This window comes from Chrysemys picta, chromosome 9 (genome assembly GCF_011386835.1).
Source record: "Chrysemys picta bellii isolate R12L10 chromosome 9, ASM1138683v2, whole genome shotgun sequence".
In the NCBI taxonomy this organism is placed as follows: domain Eukaryota; kingdom Metazoa; phylum Chordata; order Testudines; family Emydidae; genus Chrysemys; species Chrysemys picta.
Window position 1 is genome coordinate 12441108 of NC_088799.1, and position 19479 is coordinate 12460586.

Sequence of the window (19479 nt, forward strand, 5' to 3'; positions counted from 1 at the left end):
GGCTAGTGGGGCTCATGCTAGTGCTCTCAAAATTGCTATGTAGACAGTGCTTTGAATTTGCAGCTCAGACTGGAGCCATGGCTCTAAAGATTAGGGTAGGGGGTGGGATTTGGAGCCCAAGCTCCAGCCAGAGCTGACTTCAGAGCGGTGTCCACACAGCTATATTGAGAGTGCTAATGTGAGCTCCGCTAGCTTGAATCTGTTGACCCGGACTGAGAGACTCACTGTCGTGCGGTGCATAGACATACCCACACAGGCCCCACTCTTGCAAGCTGCTTCACACAGGCATATCCCCATGCCTTGTAGAGCCCTATTGGAGTAAGAAAACCAACCAACCCTTTGGGTCAGGTTCTCAGCTGCTGTAAATCAGCATATCTCCACTGAACTCAATAGAGCTACACCAGTGTACTCCAGCAGAGAATCTGGCCTTTTTCTTGACTTGGAGCCATTGAAACCCCCTGAATGCTTCCTTCCTCATGTAGATTTGGAACAGCCTAAACACACATACCACTGATGCTATTGGACTTGTTTGAAGGATTTTTTTTGTTTTGTTTTGTTTCTTTAATCATTTTTGTAGTTACACATGCAGATTCTGACGGGAACTTGTGAGGGGTGCGTGGAGGTGTTCCCATCTATAGCTCAAGGAAATACAACGTTCAGAACAAAATGAACTTGTGTAAGAAAAACAAGCACAGAAAATTTCAGTTCCAAAGGAATTTATTTGAGAAAGTTATGAGTGAGAGTTCTGAGGGGTGAGAGTTCTGAGGCTGGGGTCAAGAGAAAGGAATGGAAGCTGAAACTCAGCCTAAACTACAGCAGTCTATGTTACTGTAATAATGAGGGTAATAACAAAGCCTTTTGTAGTGGTGAGTGGAGCTCAAAAAAGTTGGCTCAAAAAAGAAAGTCTTAGTCTCATAAACGCATGTCTTCAGTTTCTACCCGAAAGCTGATTACAACTATCTTTCTTTGGTTAATATTTCCTGACTTAAATACAGTTTACAAATTATACACCTTATGTATATGCCTGTGACATGATAGACTAGATCCGGAGGCCCCCTGCTGATGGCCTCATGGCTCTGCCACATCCTACCCCAGAAAAGGGCAGTAGAGAGGTCCTCCAAGCTACCTAGAGTGGCTGTATGGGAAGCAGCCAATCAGGGCCACGCAGGCTAGTATAAGAAGAGCTGCAGGGGCAGCGGGAGTTCAGTTCCTTGCTGGAGCTGGTGGAGTGTGGATGGTGTGCCTGGCTGAGAGAGCTACAGGACACTGGACAAAGCAGTGCTGGCAGCGGCTGGGGGAACCATAAAGGACTGGTTGCTGAGACTCAACCAGGACAAGACCATGAGGTAAGGGCAAAGAATGAGCTGGGGTTGTGGGGAAGTGGCCCCGGGAATTAGACCAGCAGTGCAGCTTAGATAAAGGGACATGGCATGGCTACTATTTATAGGGTCTCTGGGCTGGGACCCAGAGCAGAGGGTGCACCTGGGTCTCCCCCATCAGCCACTGGGAAAGTGGCCTGGACTTTGATGTACCCTAGAAAGGGAACTGAACTCTTTTAGTGGCCCAGCTGAAGATATGGGCCCTGAGAGGGCAAAGACATTGCCTCTATACCAGAGCAGGGATAACTTGAGAGAGACATTATGGAGGGCACTGAGAGAGGCCCCTGTTGGACTTGTACCCTGGAAAAGGTTTGTTTTGCTTTTACCTTAGAGATAGATTGTGTATGACTTCATCGGAGGGATGAGTCAGTGAAGACCCACCATAAACAGAGAGAGAGAGTGAGAGTGCAAGCACATGTACTGAGAAAGGGAGTGCTCATTAGAGATGAGTGCACCCCATTATAGTACCAAAACAGTTCTTTGAAAAAACAGTAAGGAAACTAAGACTGGGTCTAGAAGGGGGTGGTGCCTCCAGGAGGGTGTCCCACAGCTAAGTCCCTGTATTGCTTGTAGTAAGTGACTCTGCTTAGTGTTATGGGGTTTTATTTGGCTTAAATCCTGCTAGGGTTTTCAGATTTTTCTCAGCTAGGAGGGTCTCCCTGATTTCAAGCGACTGGCTGCAGGTAAGCCTAGTTGGATCCAGAACCTTTATAAAATTGTCCAGGCTACCCTCATGATGAGGGGAGAGAGGGTTTGTTTATCAGAAGCCAGGACAGTAAGTTCTGGAGACATAACAGCAGCTGGCTGTGTTTAGCTTAGTTTGTTTGGTTGTATATTAGTTGTTTAGGAGTCTAGACTTAGTTAGAAGAGTGTAGACAGAGACTTTGTGCTGCTCTTCCATTGATTAAAATGGAAATCCCGTGGAAGGTTTCTGGTTAAATGTGGGCATCTTATGAACTTTTCTCTTTTGAATGGAGATTTCCAGAGGAAGACCCAGAGGCTGTGGGAAGCGGTATTGATAATTGGGTACGTGTTACTATTTGCTTTGGGATGGTGCCAAAACAATGGCCCACTTTGGGCTCTATAGGGTATTGTGCTGTGGCAATTGCCATTTTCAAAGTGAACTACCAGGTTCCTCACCAATAGTGATTGTCCATGGCACTGCTAAAAAAATAGGTGCTGGAGTTGTGATTGGTATCTAATGTGGCATTTTTTTCTGTCTACCTATGTTCCTATTTTGGGTTCAACTTGAGATGGGGTAAAATTTTCAAGAAAGCCTAATCCCACTTTCAAAAGTGACTTCCAATGAAGAGCCTAAATCATATTGACTTTCAATGAGACTCAGGGGCCTAAGTGCATAAGTCACTTTTAAAAATGGGACTTAAGCTCCTCAATCACTTCAGTCCTTTTGAAAATTTTACCTATGGTATTTTTCTTCACTTCCTGTCCTAAACATTTGTTTCATGCTGCTTTTGCCCTCTTCCACCTCAGAGACTGACTGTATTTTACTGGTGGGAGAAATGTATTCTAATATTTGTATAAAGTACTTTCAGATCTTTTAGAGTCAAGGACTTGCATGCGTAGAGCAATTTATAAAGTAAGTGTGGGATGCAAAAGGAAGCATATACTATTATGGGGGAGTTTTGTTTTAAAGAGAAACATCCGTTCTATAGTCAGTTCAATTTATCTAATGATTACAGAGTTCCTGGCTGGAAGGCAACTCAGTGTATTGTGGAGGAAGCTCTAGACGTGCTGGTAAACAGAGCCTTTGGTAGTTCTAAAGGAGGCAAGAAGAAGGAAACAAACCGTTCTGAATAATAATTATGATGATAGCTAGTGGATTTTCAACACCGCTCCACACCCAGCCCCTGCTCTCCTTTAGAGCTCTTGTGCTGAACCCGTTTGAAAGTCTGGCCAGTAGAAATTATTTTTACTCATCTTTGAGAGGGAGCATAAAAGGTAAAGCAAATAGTTCCATAAATAGTTAATTGTTTTAGTTCAAAGATCTTTAGGGATACCCCACACTGGGAATGATACATAGTTATTTTCTATTCAGTATCGGACATTGTGGAAGTATCCTGCATATACTGTTGCAGATTTATATTTGGGAAAGTTAAATTGAAAGGGTTCAGGGGGACTACTCGTGAGACTTGTGCAGTTCTAAGAAATTTTGTTTAAAATTTAACTTGGATAAACGAAACGGGACAAAAGGAGTAACTCTGGATTTATAGTGGTGTCAATGAGCCTGATTCTTTCCTCACTTACACCGGCACCACACTGGTGTAAATCCATTGAGTTATTCCTGATTTACTCCAGTAGAAAGAAGAGGAAAATCAGACCCGCTGTTTGTTTCAGCTGGATCCTGCAATATTGTTACAAATAGACAGACTTGTACGGGAAAAGCATTTTAATGTTTAATCAACATGCTTACAAATGAATCACCAGCTCTCTTGACTCTGAAATTAGTCATTCATTTACTGTTACATAGATGTTGTAGAAGCCATTGGAGCAGCACAGGAGCAGGTTGGCTTATCATATTGCTACTCCTTGTGGTAAAAAATACAATTTTCCACCTTCAGCAGATCTTACATAATTCATTGGTGCTGAAACAAAGCTCCCTGTCAGGGTGCTGTATCCCTAGCTCTATGTGACAATAAAAATAACCCAAGCACATTGCACTCAAGCAAACATACCTTGGCTGAGATCCTAGAGGTAGTGAGCTGAGCAAGATCAGTTTTGTTGAAGGGCCAAATGGAGTCAGCAATATTTAATATGAATATTGCTTTCTGCTGTTGTTCCTACTAAAGACTTAGCGCTTTTAAAACTCCACCTGCCCATTAGGGGACATCCTCCTTGCATGGTGCGTTCCATTCAGGAACACTGACTTCCTGTTCAAACCAATACACAAAAAGGCCAGGTCCAGCAGGTTAGATGAAATGTTTAAAGATTCAGCAGCACAATGGAAGTAAGTGGGTGGAAAATAATAATCCGAGTATAAAACAGCAGCTAGTTCCTGGAGTGGAGAATGGTTCTTGCTGTTTGTGAAAGCGAGAGAAGTCCTAGTTAAGAGGCTGTCTCCATGGTATTCTTCAAGTAGTCCCTGGTTTAGCATTAAGGATAAGTGGGTCTTTGTTAAAGTGGGAATCCTTAGATAAAGCTGTTTGGAATCCTAAGCTGCTCTGGCATGGAGCACTCCTTCATTCAAGCTACAGAGGAAGAAACAAAAGCGTAGCTATGTTTGTCTATTGTTGCATGTGTTAATGAACATTGCACAAGGTGGGAGAAAAAGACCGCAGAGCAAGATACCAGCTGCCCAGGCAATGCACAACATTTAGGAGACAATCATTTAGAATCAACTCCTAGGAAGTTTTCAGCACATGGCAATAGCAGATGATGATCAGTAAGGAAAATCCCCCAAAGCCTCTATACCAGCAGTTCTCAAACTGGGGTCCTCCAGGGGGTCCATGAGTCATGACCGGGGCCGCTGGCCCTGATGATCAACTCCTCCCCCTCCCTCCCAGAGCCTCCTGCATGCTGCGGAACAGCTGTTCAGTGGCGTGCAGGAGGCACTGGGAGGGAGGGGTAGGAGTGGGGATGGGGCATGCTCAGAGGAGGGGCAGGGGTGGGGCCTTGGGGGAAAGGGTGGAGTGGGGGCAGGGCCTGGGGTTGAGCGGGAGTTGAGCTCCCTGGGGAAAATTAGAAGCTGGCTTGGGGGTCTGCAAAAAATTTTCAATAAAAAATGGGGGTCCTGGGGTTGTTAAAGCTTGAGAACCACTGCTATATACTGTTAATGATTTAATTTTCTTGTGTCTTTGACTGTGCTGTTGGGAAGCAATCCTGGATTGTTAGTAGAAGTTACAACTTTCTGTAAGGTGCATGTGAATTGCTTGCCATGGATAAGCCTAAGAAGTAGAGAACAGATAGGAACCACTGACTACATCAGAGGAGCTGGTCAAATGGGGGGAGATGGATGTTCATAACAGAAAAATTGAGGATTTTCTCTTGATAAATAGAGTCAAGAAGGAACTTGAGCTGTGGGGAATAGTTGCTGAATTTGTGAGGAGGAACATATTATTTGAGGTCATGCTTCTTGTTGTAGAGCTAAATAACAGTGGTACCAGCAAGTATTGGAAAGCTAGCCTGCATTAGAAAAGGCAAAACAACAAATATTGTTGGTGAAGTCAAAGGGGTTACTCTGGCTGTAAAGGAGACCCAAGGTCCCATTATCTGAATATGTGGAGAAAAAGTGAAGAAAGAATTAGCAAACCAGCAGGAAATGATTTGGGGCGTTGCCTGGCTTCTTTTATACTATGAAGTTCCCGCAGTAAGTCATGCTGAGTAACACGTCTCATTTTCAAGTGAAGAATTCTCAACAGGCAGCGCAAGGTTTGAGTGAAGAGGTGATGACAGAGTAGGGGATGGAGTTAATAATGGAAGCACTTACACAACCTTAATTTCAGTGCTAGTGGATGCTTTCATGATATTTATATCCTGTCTTGGCTTATCTGTTAGAGAATTAAACCTTTTTTGGCTGGGTGCAATGTGACTCTTCCAGTAGCTCTCTCCTTTCAGCAAAAACAACGAGGAGTCCTTGTGGCACCTTAGACACTAACAAATTTATTTGGGCATAAGCTTTCCTGGGCTATAACTCACTTCATCCGATGCATGGAGTGAAAAAAAGAGTAGGCAGGTATAAATATACAGCACATGAAAAAATGGGAGTTGCCTTACCAAGTGGTGGGGTCAGTGCTAACAAAGCCAATTCATTTAGGGTGGATGTGGCCCATTCCCAACAGTTGACAAGAAGGGCTGAGAAGGGAAAATTATTTTTTGTAGTGACCCAGCCACTCCCAGTCTTTATTCAGGCCTAATTTGATCTCTCTTTTCAGTTAGTCTTATGTCTAGAATCTCTGCATAGAATGGCTGGTGCTATGGAGATATATAGAACTGGAAGACCCTGAAAAGTCAGAGTCCAGCCCCCTGCCTTCACTAAGTACTGATTTTGCCGCAGATCCCCTAAGTGGCCCCCTCAAGGATTGAACTCACAACCCTGGGTTTAGCAGGCCAGTGCTCAAACCACTGAGCTATCCCTCCCCACTCTTAAAGAGCTCAGCATTGTTCTGTGGATACAACACTGAATGTACAAAGGCCCTATCTTTAAAGGCTCAAGCCTAAAGTCCATGGCCAAAATTCTTAAACCTGGGTGCCCCTAGTTTGGACCCCAAATCCATATTCAGGCACTTAAGTTAGAAGTGGGCTGATTTTCAAAGATGCTAAGCATCTTTAGCTAGGCTTCCGTGGGATTTGTGGATGCTCAGGGACTCTGAAAATCAAGCCACTTCGGTTCCTAAATATGGGTTTGAAAGCCTAACTTTAAGGCAACCAGATTTGAACATTTTGTCCATGTGCAGAAACATGAACATTTTTGAATGCACATTGTCAGCATGTGAGTGCTGTGAAGGGAGTTGTATCTGTCTGTACTTGGGGACCACAATATGGAATGGCACATACTGCTCCTATAATGATGAATCGAAAGCATTCCCTGTTTTTCTCCAGGCCTGCTGGCACTTCAAAGTTCATAGCCATATCCCTTTGAGGCACGGAGCACTGCAGAGTTTGCTGGTTGACCACCTTCCTTGTTCTTCCTAGTGATCTGCAGCAGGATTATGGCTGCCTCTCACATAGGTGTGCTGCTGGTGGAGGAGATGCTTCATTCCCATTCCTCTCTAGAACACCTGCTCAGGGCCAGCCATAAACTAGCCCCAAGTCAGCAGATGCGGCTTTCAAGTTTCCACGCAGTCATGGAAGAAGGGTAGAATTCAGGTTGCTCAGTAGTTCACACCTAAATGGAGCAGGACCTCATAGTGCTAGGCACTGTACAAACACAGAACTAAAAGGCAGTAGTCCCTGCCCCGAAGAGTTCACAATCTCCGTATAAAACAAGAAACAACAGATGGAGATAAACAGATGGTGGTAGCACCAGGAAACAACGAGGCAGGCTAGGTTGGTACGATAGGCATTGGTCTCAGCACAGCAGCTGCTTATATGGCTGTCATCACTGTAGTATCTGAATAAATAAATGTTCATTGCAATCAGAATTTGAAATGGAAGCGGTTTATTAAGTCCCTACCCACCCATCCCCGTCAGCTAACACGGGGTTGTTTTCTGTCACAGATATTTTCTAGTGTGATGTCCAATTTCATATTTGAATGTCGCAAGTTTTGGGGCTTCGACCCATTCCCTTGGGAGGCTATTTCACAGTCTAATACATCTTGCTGTCAAAAAGCCTTTTCCCCTTCCTAGTACTCAGCAAAATATTCCCTTTCTTAATTTCATCCTATTACTCTGTGTTTATATTTAGTTATAATTGTGATTCATTCTTCCAGTTAAGAAAATGTCATTTTCTGGGCTGTTGGGTTTTTTTCCGGGGGGGAAGGGGAGGACTTTTGCTTAATTGCCACACATACTTGTGTTTCATTTGCATGAAGTAGCATGTAAGTGGTACTGAAAACAGCAGCTTTTTTTTTTTTTTTTTTTGTAAAAATTTACCGAGGAAAATCTGATGAATCACAAGCTTTTCATAGCTAATTACTGAGTGGGTTTTTAACATCTGTATGGAAATAGACTCCTAATATGAAAACTCCACAAACAGCCTGAAAATGGCTAGGAACTAAAATGTTTACATGTCTGTTATTACCATCATTTATACAATCAACTTCCAGAGGGCTGTGCCCAGCACTCTCTCTAAATTTCAATTATATTATTAGCAATAGCTCTTCACTGAAGTAATTGGTACACTCACTTTATCTAATGGAGTATTTTTCATCTAATTGACTCCAAATATATCATATAAATGTCAAAGCCAAATTTTCCTATAATAACCTATTATCTCTGCTGTTCTAGCTCGCTGCACTCACAAGAAACAGAGTAATAATAATCTTTGGGATAATGAAGGACAGCAACTTAATTCACGAAGTGCTGAGGAGAATGACAGCTACTTTTCCCCTTTCAGAAGCAGAAACCTTTAATATATTCCTTTAACTAGGCTGCAGGTTCCATTCACAAGGTATTTCCCTCCTCACTCCCCTTTGTAACACAAAGATGAATCTATCTTTCATGAGAAAATGAGACCATCCAGTGGTTCCTTGATGGGCCTTCCTGTGATTGTGTCTTTAGACAAGCATTTCCATTATACTGAGTGTTTTCAACTTTCTTTCCTTACTCTATGTAGAGTAATCAATCGTAGCCTAAGAAATAGGCAATTATATCATGACACAGAAGTGGCGAAGAGGCTTTTTAATGTGTAAATGAATTTTTGAGAATAAATATGGGGAAAATATATGCTGCAAGTGTAACTATCAATCTTAGAGATTTTATATGGGCCTAAATGAGACAGAGCTACTCTAGCAGGTTCCAGATTGAAGATATACTGTTGTTTGCTGTTGAAGGGCTGAGCCATTGTGCACTACAATGTTTTTCTGTAGTGGGATGGTGATAAAAGTAGAAGCCCCATAAAACTTGTCCTTAAATTCTATCTCTTTTTTTTTTTTTAGGCTCATAAATGTTGGGATAACTTTTTTAAAGACTTTGTTTCATCAATTCATGTGTCTTTGTTCCTTCTTCTGGTTCTAGCTAAAATCAAAAATACCAGGGGTTAAATGATGCCCCATAAGGCAGGGCAAAGAGGGATGGTGCTTTGGCAGCTGTGCTTGGGAGCACTGTGCTTGAGAAAACCATTGCTCCCCCAGTGGTGCTTGGGTACCATGGATCTTACTATGCCTCTAATAAAGCATGCTTCTCATGTGCCCCAGCATCCTTCCCTTGCTTGCCAGAATTTGGTTAAAGGCATGGGTCCACCTACCTCTTCCCCAGATACATCCCCTTCTGGATCCAATTAGTATTGCTGGCAACACTCGTCTGCACTGGCAGAGAAATGGCTTCTTCTGGCCCTTCCCCTATCCACCTTCTAGTGTATCTGGTCAGGCCTAGCTCTCATTTGAGGTTTTCTCCTGAGATTTTCAGCCCATTTTTTTGCAGAGCCAGGTGGCTTACACAATTATCAAAGGCAAATCCCTGAATCTGTTCAGGTTCACACATTGCAAGGAGCAATGGTCTCAAGTTGCAGTGGGGGAGGTCCAGGTTGGATATTAGGAAAAACTATTTCACTAGGAGGGTGGTGAAACACTGGAATGCATTACCTAGGGAGGTGATGGAATCTCCTTCCTTGGAGGTTTTTAAGGCCCGGCTTGACAAAGCCCTGGCTGGGATGATTTAGTTGAGAATTGGTCCTGCTTTGAGCAGGGGGTTGGACTAGATGACCTCTTGAGGTCCCTTCCAACCCTGATATTCTATGATTGCAAGTTGTAGCCACCCCCCTCCCCCTCTCTCTCTCCGTAGGGAAAAACTCACTTTCCTAAGAAATTATTTTATATTACTGAGACCAGATCCTCATTTTGCATACGACACTCAACAAAAAAGTCATTACAATTTTTTTTTAATGTTGCAATTATGTATGTCTTTTCAACTTGCACCTTGGGCTGAGAATGGGATTTGATGCTGAAACACTCGCGGCTAAAGCACGATGCTCTACTGCTTCTGTGGACAAGCCACGAGAGAGAGAGATCCACCACTCTCCTGCTGTGGGCTACACGCACACTGGAGGCAGTGCAGGAGCAGTGTTACACATACCCTGGAGATGGGGGACTCTATCCTGGGAAGCAGTGACTGAAAAATGTTGGGGGTTGTGATGGATAATCAGCTGAATATGAACTCTGCACTGTGGCCAAAAGGATTAATGTGTTCTGTAGATGCATAAACAGGAGAAGCTCAAGTAGGAACAGAGAGGTTATTTTACCTCTGTACTGGCACTTATGTGACCACTTCTGGAATACAGTGACCAGTTCTGTTGCCCACAATTCAAGAAGGATGTTGAGCAATTGGAGAGGGTTCAGAGAAGAGCTAGGATAATGGTTAAAGTATTAGAAAATGAGCCTGGTTGATTCAAGAGGCTCAATCTATTTAGCTTAACAAAGAGAAGATTAAGCAGTGACTTGATTAGTCTATGAACGCCTTCATGGGGAACAAATATTTAATAATGGACTTTTCAATCTAGCATAGAAGCTATAGCACAATCCAATGGCTGGAAGTTGAAGATAGACAAATAGTGTGTACAATTTTAATGATGAGGCGATTGTTCCAATAATTAACCATTGGAACAATTTACCAAGGGTCATGGCAGAGTCTCCATCACTGTTAATTTTTAAATCAAGATTGGCTATTTTTCTAAAGTCTGCTTTAGGAATTATTTTGGGGAAGTTCTATGGTCTGTGTTATAAAGGAGGTTCGATTAGATCACAGTGGGTCCCTTCTAGCCTTGGAATCTAAGAAAGGGGTTGAGGGAGAAAGGATTGGATTCCACTGTACAACTGCCTATGTTAATGTTCTGGCACCAAGCTGCTACTGTTTGGTGGCAGCGGTGTGACCTAAAAGGGGGAATAGATAGCTAAATCCATCATTCGTATGAGGTGATAGGCGCAGACTCTGCGCCTTTCTTACTATATTTCCTTTCAAGTAAGGGAACCAGTGCGCAAGGCATATGGAACTACTGCTTATTGAGGACCTTTGTGCCTGGAACATAACCCTGCATGTGCCCATGCATAAACTCTGCTTGATATAGCTTTTGCATAGCATGCTATGCAAGGACGTGTAGGAATCATAGCCTTACTGTAGTAAGCTTTTATTTATTTTTTCGAGGGGAAAATCCTGCCTCTTCCGCCCCAGCTCTGCTTCACATACTGGTTATTGCGCAAAAGCTGTAAAAGCAGCAGAACTACCATCGTTTGACCGCACGAGGCTGTGGTGGTGGGGAAGAGGCTATAGGTAAACTGCATCTAGAGGCTGCTCTCGGCTGTAGAATGGTGGTCAGTTGAGAATCTGCCATGGCTCCATGGTCCCCAGGGCCGGTTCCAGGCACCAGACGAGAAACAATGTGCCGCCCCAGGCGGGTGCTAAGGGGCAGCATTCTGGTCAATCTTGGGGCGGCACATTCCGGCCGCCCTGCTGTGGTTCTATTTTTTGCTTTGGCAGCCTGGTCTGCAGCTCCAGAGCCCCAGGCCGGCTCCCCACGCTCCAACAGTCCCAGCCCTGCAGGGGCACAAACCCCAGCCCAGGGGGGCAGGAACTAGCGATCCCCGCTGCTCACCGTGCCACTGGGCTCCCCGGGACGCACCACTCCCCGCCGCCTGCACCGGTCCAGCCGAGCCGCCTTTAAAGGAGCAGCTGAGCCAGCACCTCCTGCAACCCCAAGGGCTCCCCCTGCCTGGCCGGGAGAGGCACCCCAAGGCCGGAGGGGGGAGTCCCTCTTGCCCGGCTGCGAAGCGCTGCCCTTCACCCCCCTGCGAGCCGCCTTGACCGCCCTTCACGCGCACCCTGTGGCTGCCGTTTTTTTGTTTTGTTTTTGTTTCGGCAGTCCGGCCACCCCTTTTTTTCGCTTGGGGCGGCAAAAAAGCTAGAGCCGGCCCTGGTGGTCCCAAAGCAGCAGCAGCGATTATTGCCAGTGCATCTGCTTTACTGCACGGGGTAGGGATCTAACCCTTTCAAAGATCTGCGCCCATCTCATTTATTTGAGCTATGTTCAGGGGACCAAGAATTTGTGATGGTCGGAGGGTTTGTGCTCGATTTAGCCCTGTGAATCTCATTAAAGCCAATAGCAGCCATGTTAATGAGAGTTGTACAGTCTGGCACTGAAGGAAGGATAAAAGCACAGTTTAAAGTGCTCTCCATTTAAAAAGAAAATGCTGTCAAGTAACAGGTCTTCGCTTCAGTGGGGCATATTGGAAGCTAATGTTAGTCACAACATATCACTTTATTCAGTGGCTTCATTAAGAGTGGGCTTCACTGCACAGCATGTATCTTTTCCTTTTATGCTTTATTGCCAGTAAGTCTATTCTGCCCTTTGTCCTTTACATTTCCGAAAGTGAATATTTATATTTCAAGGGGGCATAGTTAGTTTTAATGCTTTCTCTACTTAAAAGACCACCCCAAATAGGTGGCCAAAATGATAGAAATAATTAGTTAAAAATAAAGGCCTAATGAACCTTAACAGGCCTGAGATTCATTGGGCCTACTCCAAATATTTCAGAAGCTATATTTTCCTGTATCCCCTTTATTTTACTACATAATCACAGCACTGTCACTCTGACAGGTCATTATAATACACCTGCACAATACTGGCGGAAGAGACACATTAACCAATTTTCGGGGAAGAGCTAGTCATCCCAATTTCTTCCTTTTTAAAACCAAAAGGAAGTGAAAACTCATTTTAAAAAGGTACATGTTGCTAATATTTCCAAAGTGCTTGAAGAGATGGACAGAATGGGGTCAATGCAATTGATGTACCAACAGCTAAAGGTTCCGGCATTATGTTCAATTGGGACAAGTGCAGAAATGTTAAATTGCTAATGGAAAGTTTGTCTGAAACTTTTGATGTCTTCGCTACTTCTCTGACTTTTTCTTTCTCTGGTTTTGTGTCTTTTGCTCTTTACACAACAAAAAACAACACGAGAAACCATATGGGTATAGCTGGTCCCAAATAACTGTTTTTACTAAAGATGCACCAATGGGCAAGGCCTAGCCCCTTGCTTCTCTGATGGGGAGGAGGTGGTTCTACAACATGGAAACAGTGTATATCAGGAGGACTCACAGCCTGTTTATGTTCCTATATTCTACCTCTGACCATCTTCTCAATCAACTCCCTAACTCTCTACAGTACAACTAACTTTCTGGAGGATGTAACACTTTCCTTTCCACAGCGAGCCTGATTCTGTCCTTGCTGCCTTTTTCCTTCCGATACAAGTATACTTCTCTTTTTCCTCACTCCCAGAGACCCAAAGGCAAGGTCTGTTTTATTATCCCAGGCATTTCTATGGTGGCCATATTTGTGCTTGCAAGTCCAACACAAGTCTGTTGGGCTGGCTTACTTCTCAAACATGGCTTCCCCAGGTCAGAGTGGGGCACAAGAGAACATCCTGGGTTGCTTTTTTCCCTCTGTGTGGAATATTTTGGCATGCACAAGATTTCAGCAGTGAACCCAGCAGTGGCAATCAGAGGAGTTGAATCCGGGATGAAATTGATGAGATAGCAACAACTGTATGGGAGCATTCAATGGGCCAGATCCAGATTTGGATGGTAGAGGTGAGGCGCTTACCCGAGCTCACGTGAAGCTGCCAAAATGTACATTTGGTTTGTTATTCATGTTGAGGTTCAAGACAGTTGCATCAGTCATCCATAGTGTGCATATTTACACCTGTGCCTTTGAGACAAAAATTAATTTCCGTACACTGATCTACTAAAAAAATGTGGGTTTGGCAATCGTTGCCATGCTGAAATATTTCTGGGATTCTTTTAAAACACTCATACAATATAATGGGCTGAATGCTACTCATATTTTTACTCATGGAACTTCATTGCAGCCTATAGGTTTGCACAGTTGTAACAGTTGCAGCATATGGTCCGGGTATTTTTGTGATTTATAGTTACAAAATGACTTAAAGTGCAGCTCCAGATAAAGTGTGAGGGAAGGTTTGCAAGGAAGCATTTAGAGAAAGGAAGTGGCTCAGGGGGAATGGGTGATATGGCATGGTGCCATTTTGTGCATCTATGTAATAGGAAGTGCTGAGATGAGAGGAAGTAGGCATGGGAGAGACATAGACAGAGTATGGGACAGAGTGAGAAACTAAACCCATTTTTGATGTCGTAATGTAATAAAAGCAGTTTACTGAAATCGGAGTCTCCCTGATTCCTCAAGAATACTGCAGAGGGGAAGAACACTCCAATACATGGGGCAACACAAGGGAAGGAATGATGCTCCATGTGCAAACACACAGGGAGAAGACACAATGGAATCCCAGATTGGAGGCATGGGATGTTGAAGTTCACCCCTTTGCAGAGAAGCTCTAGAAAACCCTTGTGTTGTTTATGTCACCGAAAAAGGTCTAAGTGGAACTGCATTTGGACATAAACCATGTGCTGCTGGTATCTGTAATTTCACTTGCCTTGGGGGTGGGGGAGGCACTAGGTTTACTTTAGCTAGCACAGCTATAAAGAACTGTGAAGATACTGAAGTCCATACTGCTGTATGTGCTGTACGAACCAGTCCAGAACCCTGGGTACATACTTGAGTTGCTAGCCTGTGCGCACCAGGGTCTGCGTCTGGACTGCTATTTTTAGCCACACTCAATAGATTAAAGCTGGGACTGGTATGTCTACCCAGTCTGCAACCCCACTTGAATTGCAGTATAGACATACCCTAAGGGCCAGCTTTTAAAAGGTATTTAGGCATCTAAAGATGCAGATGGGAGCCTAGCAGGATTTGAGAAGCACTTAACTCCCATTGAAATATCTTGAGTATTTACATCTTTAGGCACCTGAATACCTTTAAATTGACTGGGTCAGGGTCACACAGGAAGTTTGTAGTGGAGCAGGAACTGAAGCTGCACATCCTGAGTGTCATGCTAGTACCCTAACCACTGAACCATCCTATTCTCTCAATATTGTTTTCAGGCTCTTGCTTGTTAAACCTCTGTATGGATCACAGTTGCTGAAGTTGATGTGACAAATAGAGAAGAAAGTGGGGGAATTTTAATCTAAGAATTTAATTCCAGCAATAGGCTTACATAGAACATCCATAAAGAATAGCAAGTCAATATGAAACGCGTGTATGCTCCATTTCTCCTCTATGTTCAATATCTTCATCAATGATTCAGATAATGGCATAGAGAGTACACTTATAAAGTTTGTGGATGATGCCAAACTGGGAGGGGTTGCAAGTGCTTTGGAGGATAGGATTAAAATTCAAAATTATCTGGACAAACTGGAGAAATGGTCTGAAGTAAACAGGATGAAATTCAATAAGGACAAATGCAAAGAACTCCATTTAGGAAGGCACAATCAGTTGCACACATACAAAATGGGAAATGACTGCCTAGGAAGGAAACTGCAGAAAAGGATCCGGGGGTCATAGTGGACCACAAGCTAAATATGAGTGAACAGTGTAATGCTGTTGCAAAAAAAGCAAACATCATTCTGGGATGTATTAGCAGGAGTATTGTAATTAAGACATGAGAAGTAATTCTTCTGCTCTACTCCATGCTGATTAGGCTTCAACTGGAGTATTGTGTCCAGTGCTGGGTGCCACATTTCAGGAAAGATGTGGACAAATTGGAGAAAGTCCAGAGAAGAGCAACAAAAATGATTAAAGGTCTAGAAAACATGACCTATGAGGGAAGATTGAAAAAAATGGGTTGGAGAAGAGAAGACAGAGGACATGGTGATAGTTTTCAAGTACATAAAAGGTTTTTACAAGGAGGAGGGAGAAAAATTATTGTTCTTAACCTCTGAGGACAGGACAAGAAGCAATGGGCTTAAATTGCAGCAAGGGCAGTTTAGGTTGGACATTAGGAAAAGCTTCCTAACTGTCAGAGTGGTTAAGCACTGGAATAAATTGCCTCGGGAGGCTGTGGAATCTCCATCATTGGGGATTTTTAAGAGCAGGTTGGACAAACACCTGTCAGGGATGGTCTAGATAATACTTAGTGCTGCCTTGAATGAAGGGGACTGGACTAAATGACCTCTCGAGGTCCCATCCAGTTCTGTGATTTGTGACAAGTATACCTAGTTAGCCTGTATTTTTGCCTACTAGGTATGTAATCTTATCTATTAAATATGTCCTTATATTGCTTGTCAAATTGAAAGATACGTAATGATGGCAACAGCTACCTTTATCTTTATTAAACAGAATTGACATAGCAATTGTGAATATTGGCCACAGGGTCAGGTATTTACTCAGGTTATTTCCTTAGTAGAACAAACATTGTAACAGCTTGAGCATAATTACTGCAACGTGCACAAGGGACAAAGCATATGTAGATCTCTCACAAGACAATGAAGCAAAGTTGGCTAAAGGGAGTCCTGGATTTCCCAGATTTGTTACTATCATACTGGGAGCTGTATGTCTAAATCCTGTAGATGGTTTCAAAAATCTCCATCTTTTATTCTCATTTTGCTGGAGTATCAAATTGTTTGTCACTGCAAGGAGGACTGTGTTCCTGATTGAAAAAAGAACTTTGAACTGACTTTAGCCTCTCTCCAGAGCATTCCCCATTTAAAATAATTGCCAGTTTCTTTATGGAAAAATCCCACAGTTCAGACGGAGATAAAGAAGAATTTCAGTAACAGCTTTCAGCTTACAAGATCTATGGCGAGAAAGTGAAGACTATTTGGGGAACTATCAATACAATTGTAGAAAAACTTGCTGTTCACCATGCAGGTAAGGATGGTACAAATGATAAGCACAGCCAACCTTTTTCAATAAGGCTCAAAGGACATGAAGCAATTATTACTGTACTTCTGGCAGAGAGAGCATTGCATTGAGTACATAACGAATGGTAACCAGAGATGTACTGTACCTTGATCTTTCTTTTCATGGCAGGGAGTTTCTCAAGAGTGAAGAAGCTCTCCCATACTTTGTTAAACCCAGTGCACATGTTGGGGACATAACAATGACACTTCAGTGGAGAAACTAGATTAAGTCTTGGTGATAAAAAGCCCTTTGGTCCATCTCCATGCAATCTATTTTTGTATAAATTTAGGCCTGGATTGGATGGCTGTAGGCACCTCCCTATTTGGAAATCTTTGCAAAGGATGAAGGGGCAAGGGAAACGGGGCTGGTGCTGCCATTTAGGCAAACTAGGCGGTTGCCAAGGATGCCAAGATTTGGGGGCACCAAAAAGTGGTGCCCCCAAGTTTTTTTTTTTTTTTACATCATTCCTACGCCCCCTCCCTGAGCGCGCAGTCACTGCTCCACTTCTCCCGCCTCCCAGGCTTGCAGTGCCAATCAGCCAATTAGACCGGGGGCGGCGTGCTCGGGGAGGAGGCGGAGCAGAGGTGAGCTGGGGTGGGGAGTTGCCGCATGGCTCCCGGGGGGTGGGGAGCTGCTGCGGGGGGGGGGGGGGCCCTCAGGGTGGAGGGGTGGGCGGGGAGCTGCCGCAGGGCTGGGGAGGGGGGCGCGAAACTTCCTTGCATTGGCCCTGCAGGGAAACATTGGACTGGGATGCTGTGCTGTATACATGGCTCAGCTCACTGTTGTTCATAGTACTTAGGTGAAAGCTAAGTGGGAGAACAAACTGCACGGGGTTTTACTAATGAGGAAACTCTCTGGTCAGGTACCCAGGTGTCTTTCCAATGAGTTGTTGAATGGATTTTATTGGACACTTAAAGTGCCTAAGTCTGGCCTTCTACTCCTCTTTCCTCCCCCCGAGAAATGCCAATATTTGAAAATGGGATTTAGGAACGTAAAGTGCTTTCAAAAATGTTACCCACCCTCTTTCGGATGAGATGTGAAGCTGAGATTCTGAGCATCTGTGATCTCTAACAACCCCACAGTGTAATTGTGAGGATAGGATGTTAATTCATGCATCAGATTCTATCCTAGGTACTTTCATGCTGCTTATCACAATTCTGGTTTTAACTGTGTATAGTTTTTAATTGGATATAGTGGCCAGATTCTCTGGTCCATTAGAAGCTGGCAGATTGGGGTCTGGGATTCCCTCTAGCTAGGGGAACCCCCGGGTACCTACACCAACTCCATCCTGCACCTTGATATAGGGACCATGTCCAGGGAAAAGAGAAGAGTGGTCAGGGCACCCCAACATTGATTTGGTCCCCAACTGTCTGTCTGGCCCATGGCACTATTTAGGGCAGCCTTCAAGCTACTCTGATCTGTTCTGTGAGACTGGACTGTCATTGTTTCTGCAGAGGATCAGAGGGGTGGACTGGCCCAGTATTCTTTCCTTGCTCCTATCTTAGAGCCTGACTCTGCAGACACTTGTGAGAGTAACTTTCTGTACATGAATTTAACCTGAGAAAAGGTTACTTGTGTGTAAGTCTTGTCCAGATCAAGCCTTAAAACTACACTGCAATTTTGCTGGGTATCTTTAAACTGCCACATTTCACCCCAGAGGAGGTTGCATTTCAGTGTTGAGTGCATATACCTTGTGTATTAAAAGCCTGAATGCAGCACTTTACTCATGCAAGTAGTCCCACTGAGTATGCTATACTAATATGTTTAAAGTTCTGAGTTCTAAGTCTGTAAACACCTAAGGAAGGAAAGGATTATGATAATTAGTAGTGGTTTAAAAAAAAAATTTCAAAGACAAAACAAACGGAAAATGTACTAGGTGAATTAAGACAGTTGTAATATTACTTTTCAACTGATTCATACAAATATTGTATTGGCTGAAAGTTTTTGATTCTGAAAGAGCATTTGCTACCTTTGTCCAATTAAAGCAATGAGCAATAAGAGACATTTGTTCAAGGAGATGTGCCAGAACTGTGATAACGACATTGGCACTGGACCATTTCTTCATCTGTGACATTTATCATTGAGCAATATTCAGCATCTTGATTGTGAGTTCCTGCTGTGAAATACAATGAATGTAATATCTAGAAAACAAGAGAGAACAGATGTAGCTAGGTTGTATAATCCAGTGTGACATTCATTATGCTTTTGAAAGGAATAACTACTGATCTTGAAACATAGGAAATAAATGCAGGAGCAATGGTCAAAACTCTATCTGGATTAAAATAAATTTATAATTAATTTCAACTACCTGTGAACAGTCCTTATGAAGGAGGTTGTCATTACTACAGTTTTTAATACACACAAGAATCTCTTGCAATATGCCATAAAACCTGTATGATTTCTCTGAAGGTGTTTAATTGCACTGAAATTACCTCTTGCCAAGAAACAGCGGCTGCAAAACACAGTGGTAAGGAAATGCTTTCCCATGAAAAATTACAGTCCTGCTTGTAATCCATGACTTGAAAAGTGGACATGAGCTCTAGCTATTTAAACAGAAAGGACACTGTCAAGAATAAAAAATAATGTACATATTTTAAAATGCACTGTCATCGCTTTACAATATTAAAATTGATTTTTTTAAAAAATTGGGGCCTCATTCACCATTCTGCACTTTGCATAGTAGACCATTTGTACCAGTTCAAAATGGGTGCAAAATGTGGCCATTCTGACTGGGTAGCATTT

The 19479-nt window shown here is 43.3% G+C and overlaps 1 long non-coding RNA gene across 1 annotated transcript in view; it reads left to right on the top strand.

Moving 5' to 3' along the window:
- Positions 1-915: 915 nt before the first annotated feature.
- The window catches only part of LOC101932652 (uncharacterized), a 186395-nt gene continuing 167831 nt past the window's right edge, over positions 916-19479 (top strand). The window contains exon 1 of the long non-coding RNA XR_509086.3: positions 916-1346. This is a non-coding gene — a long non-coding RNA (uncharacterized LOC101932652). The remainder of the gene's footprint in view (positions 1347-19479) is intronic.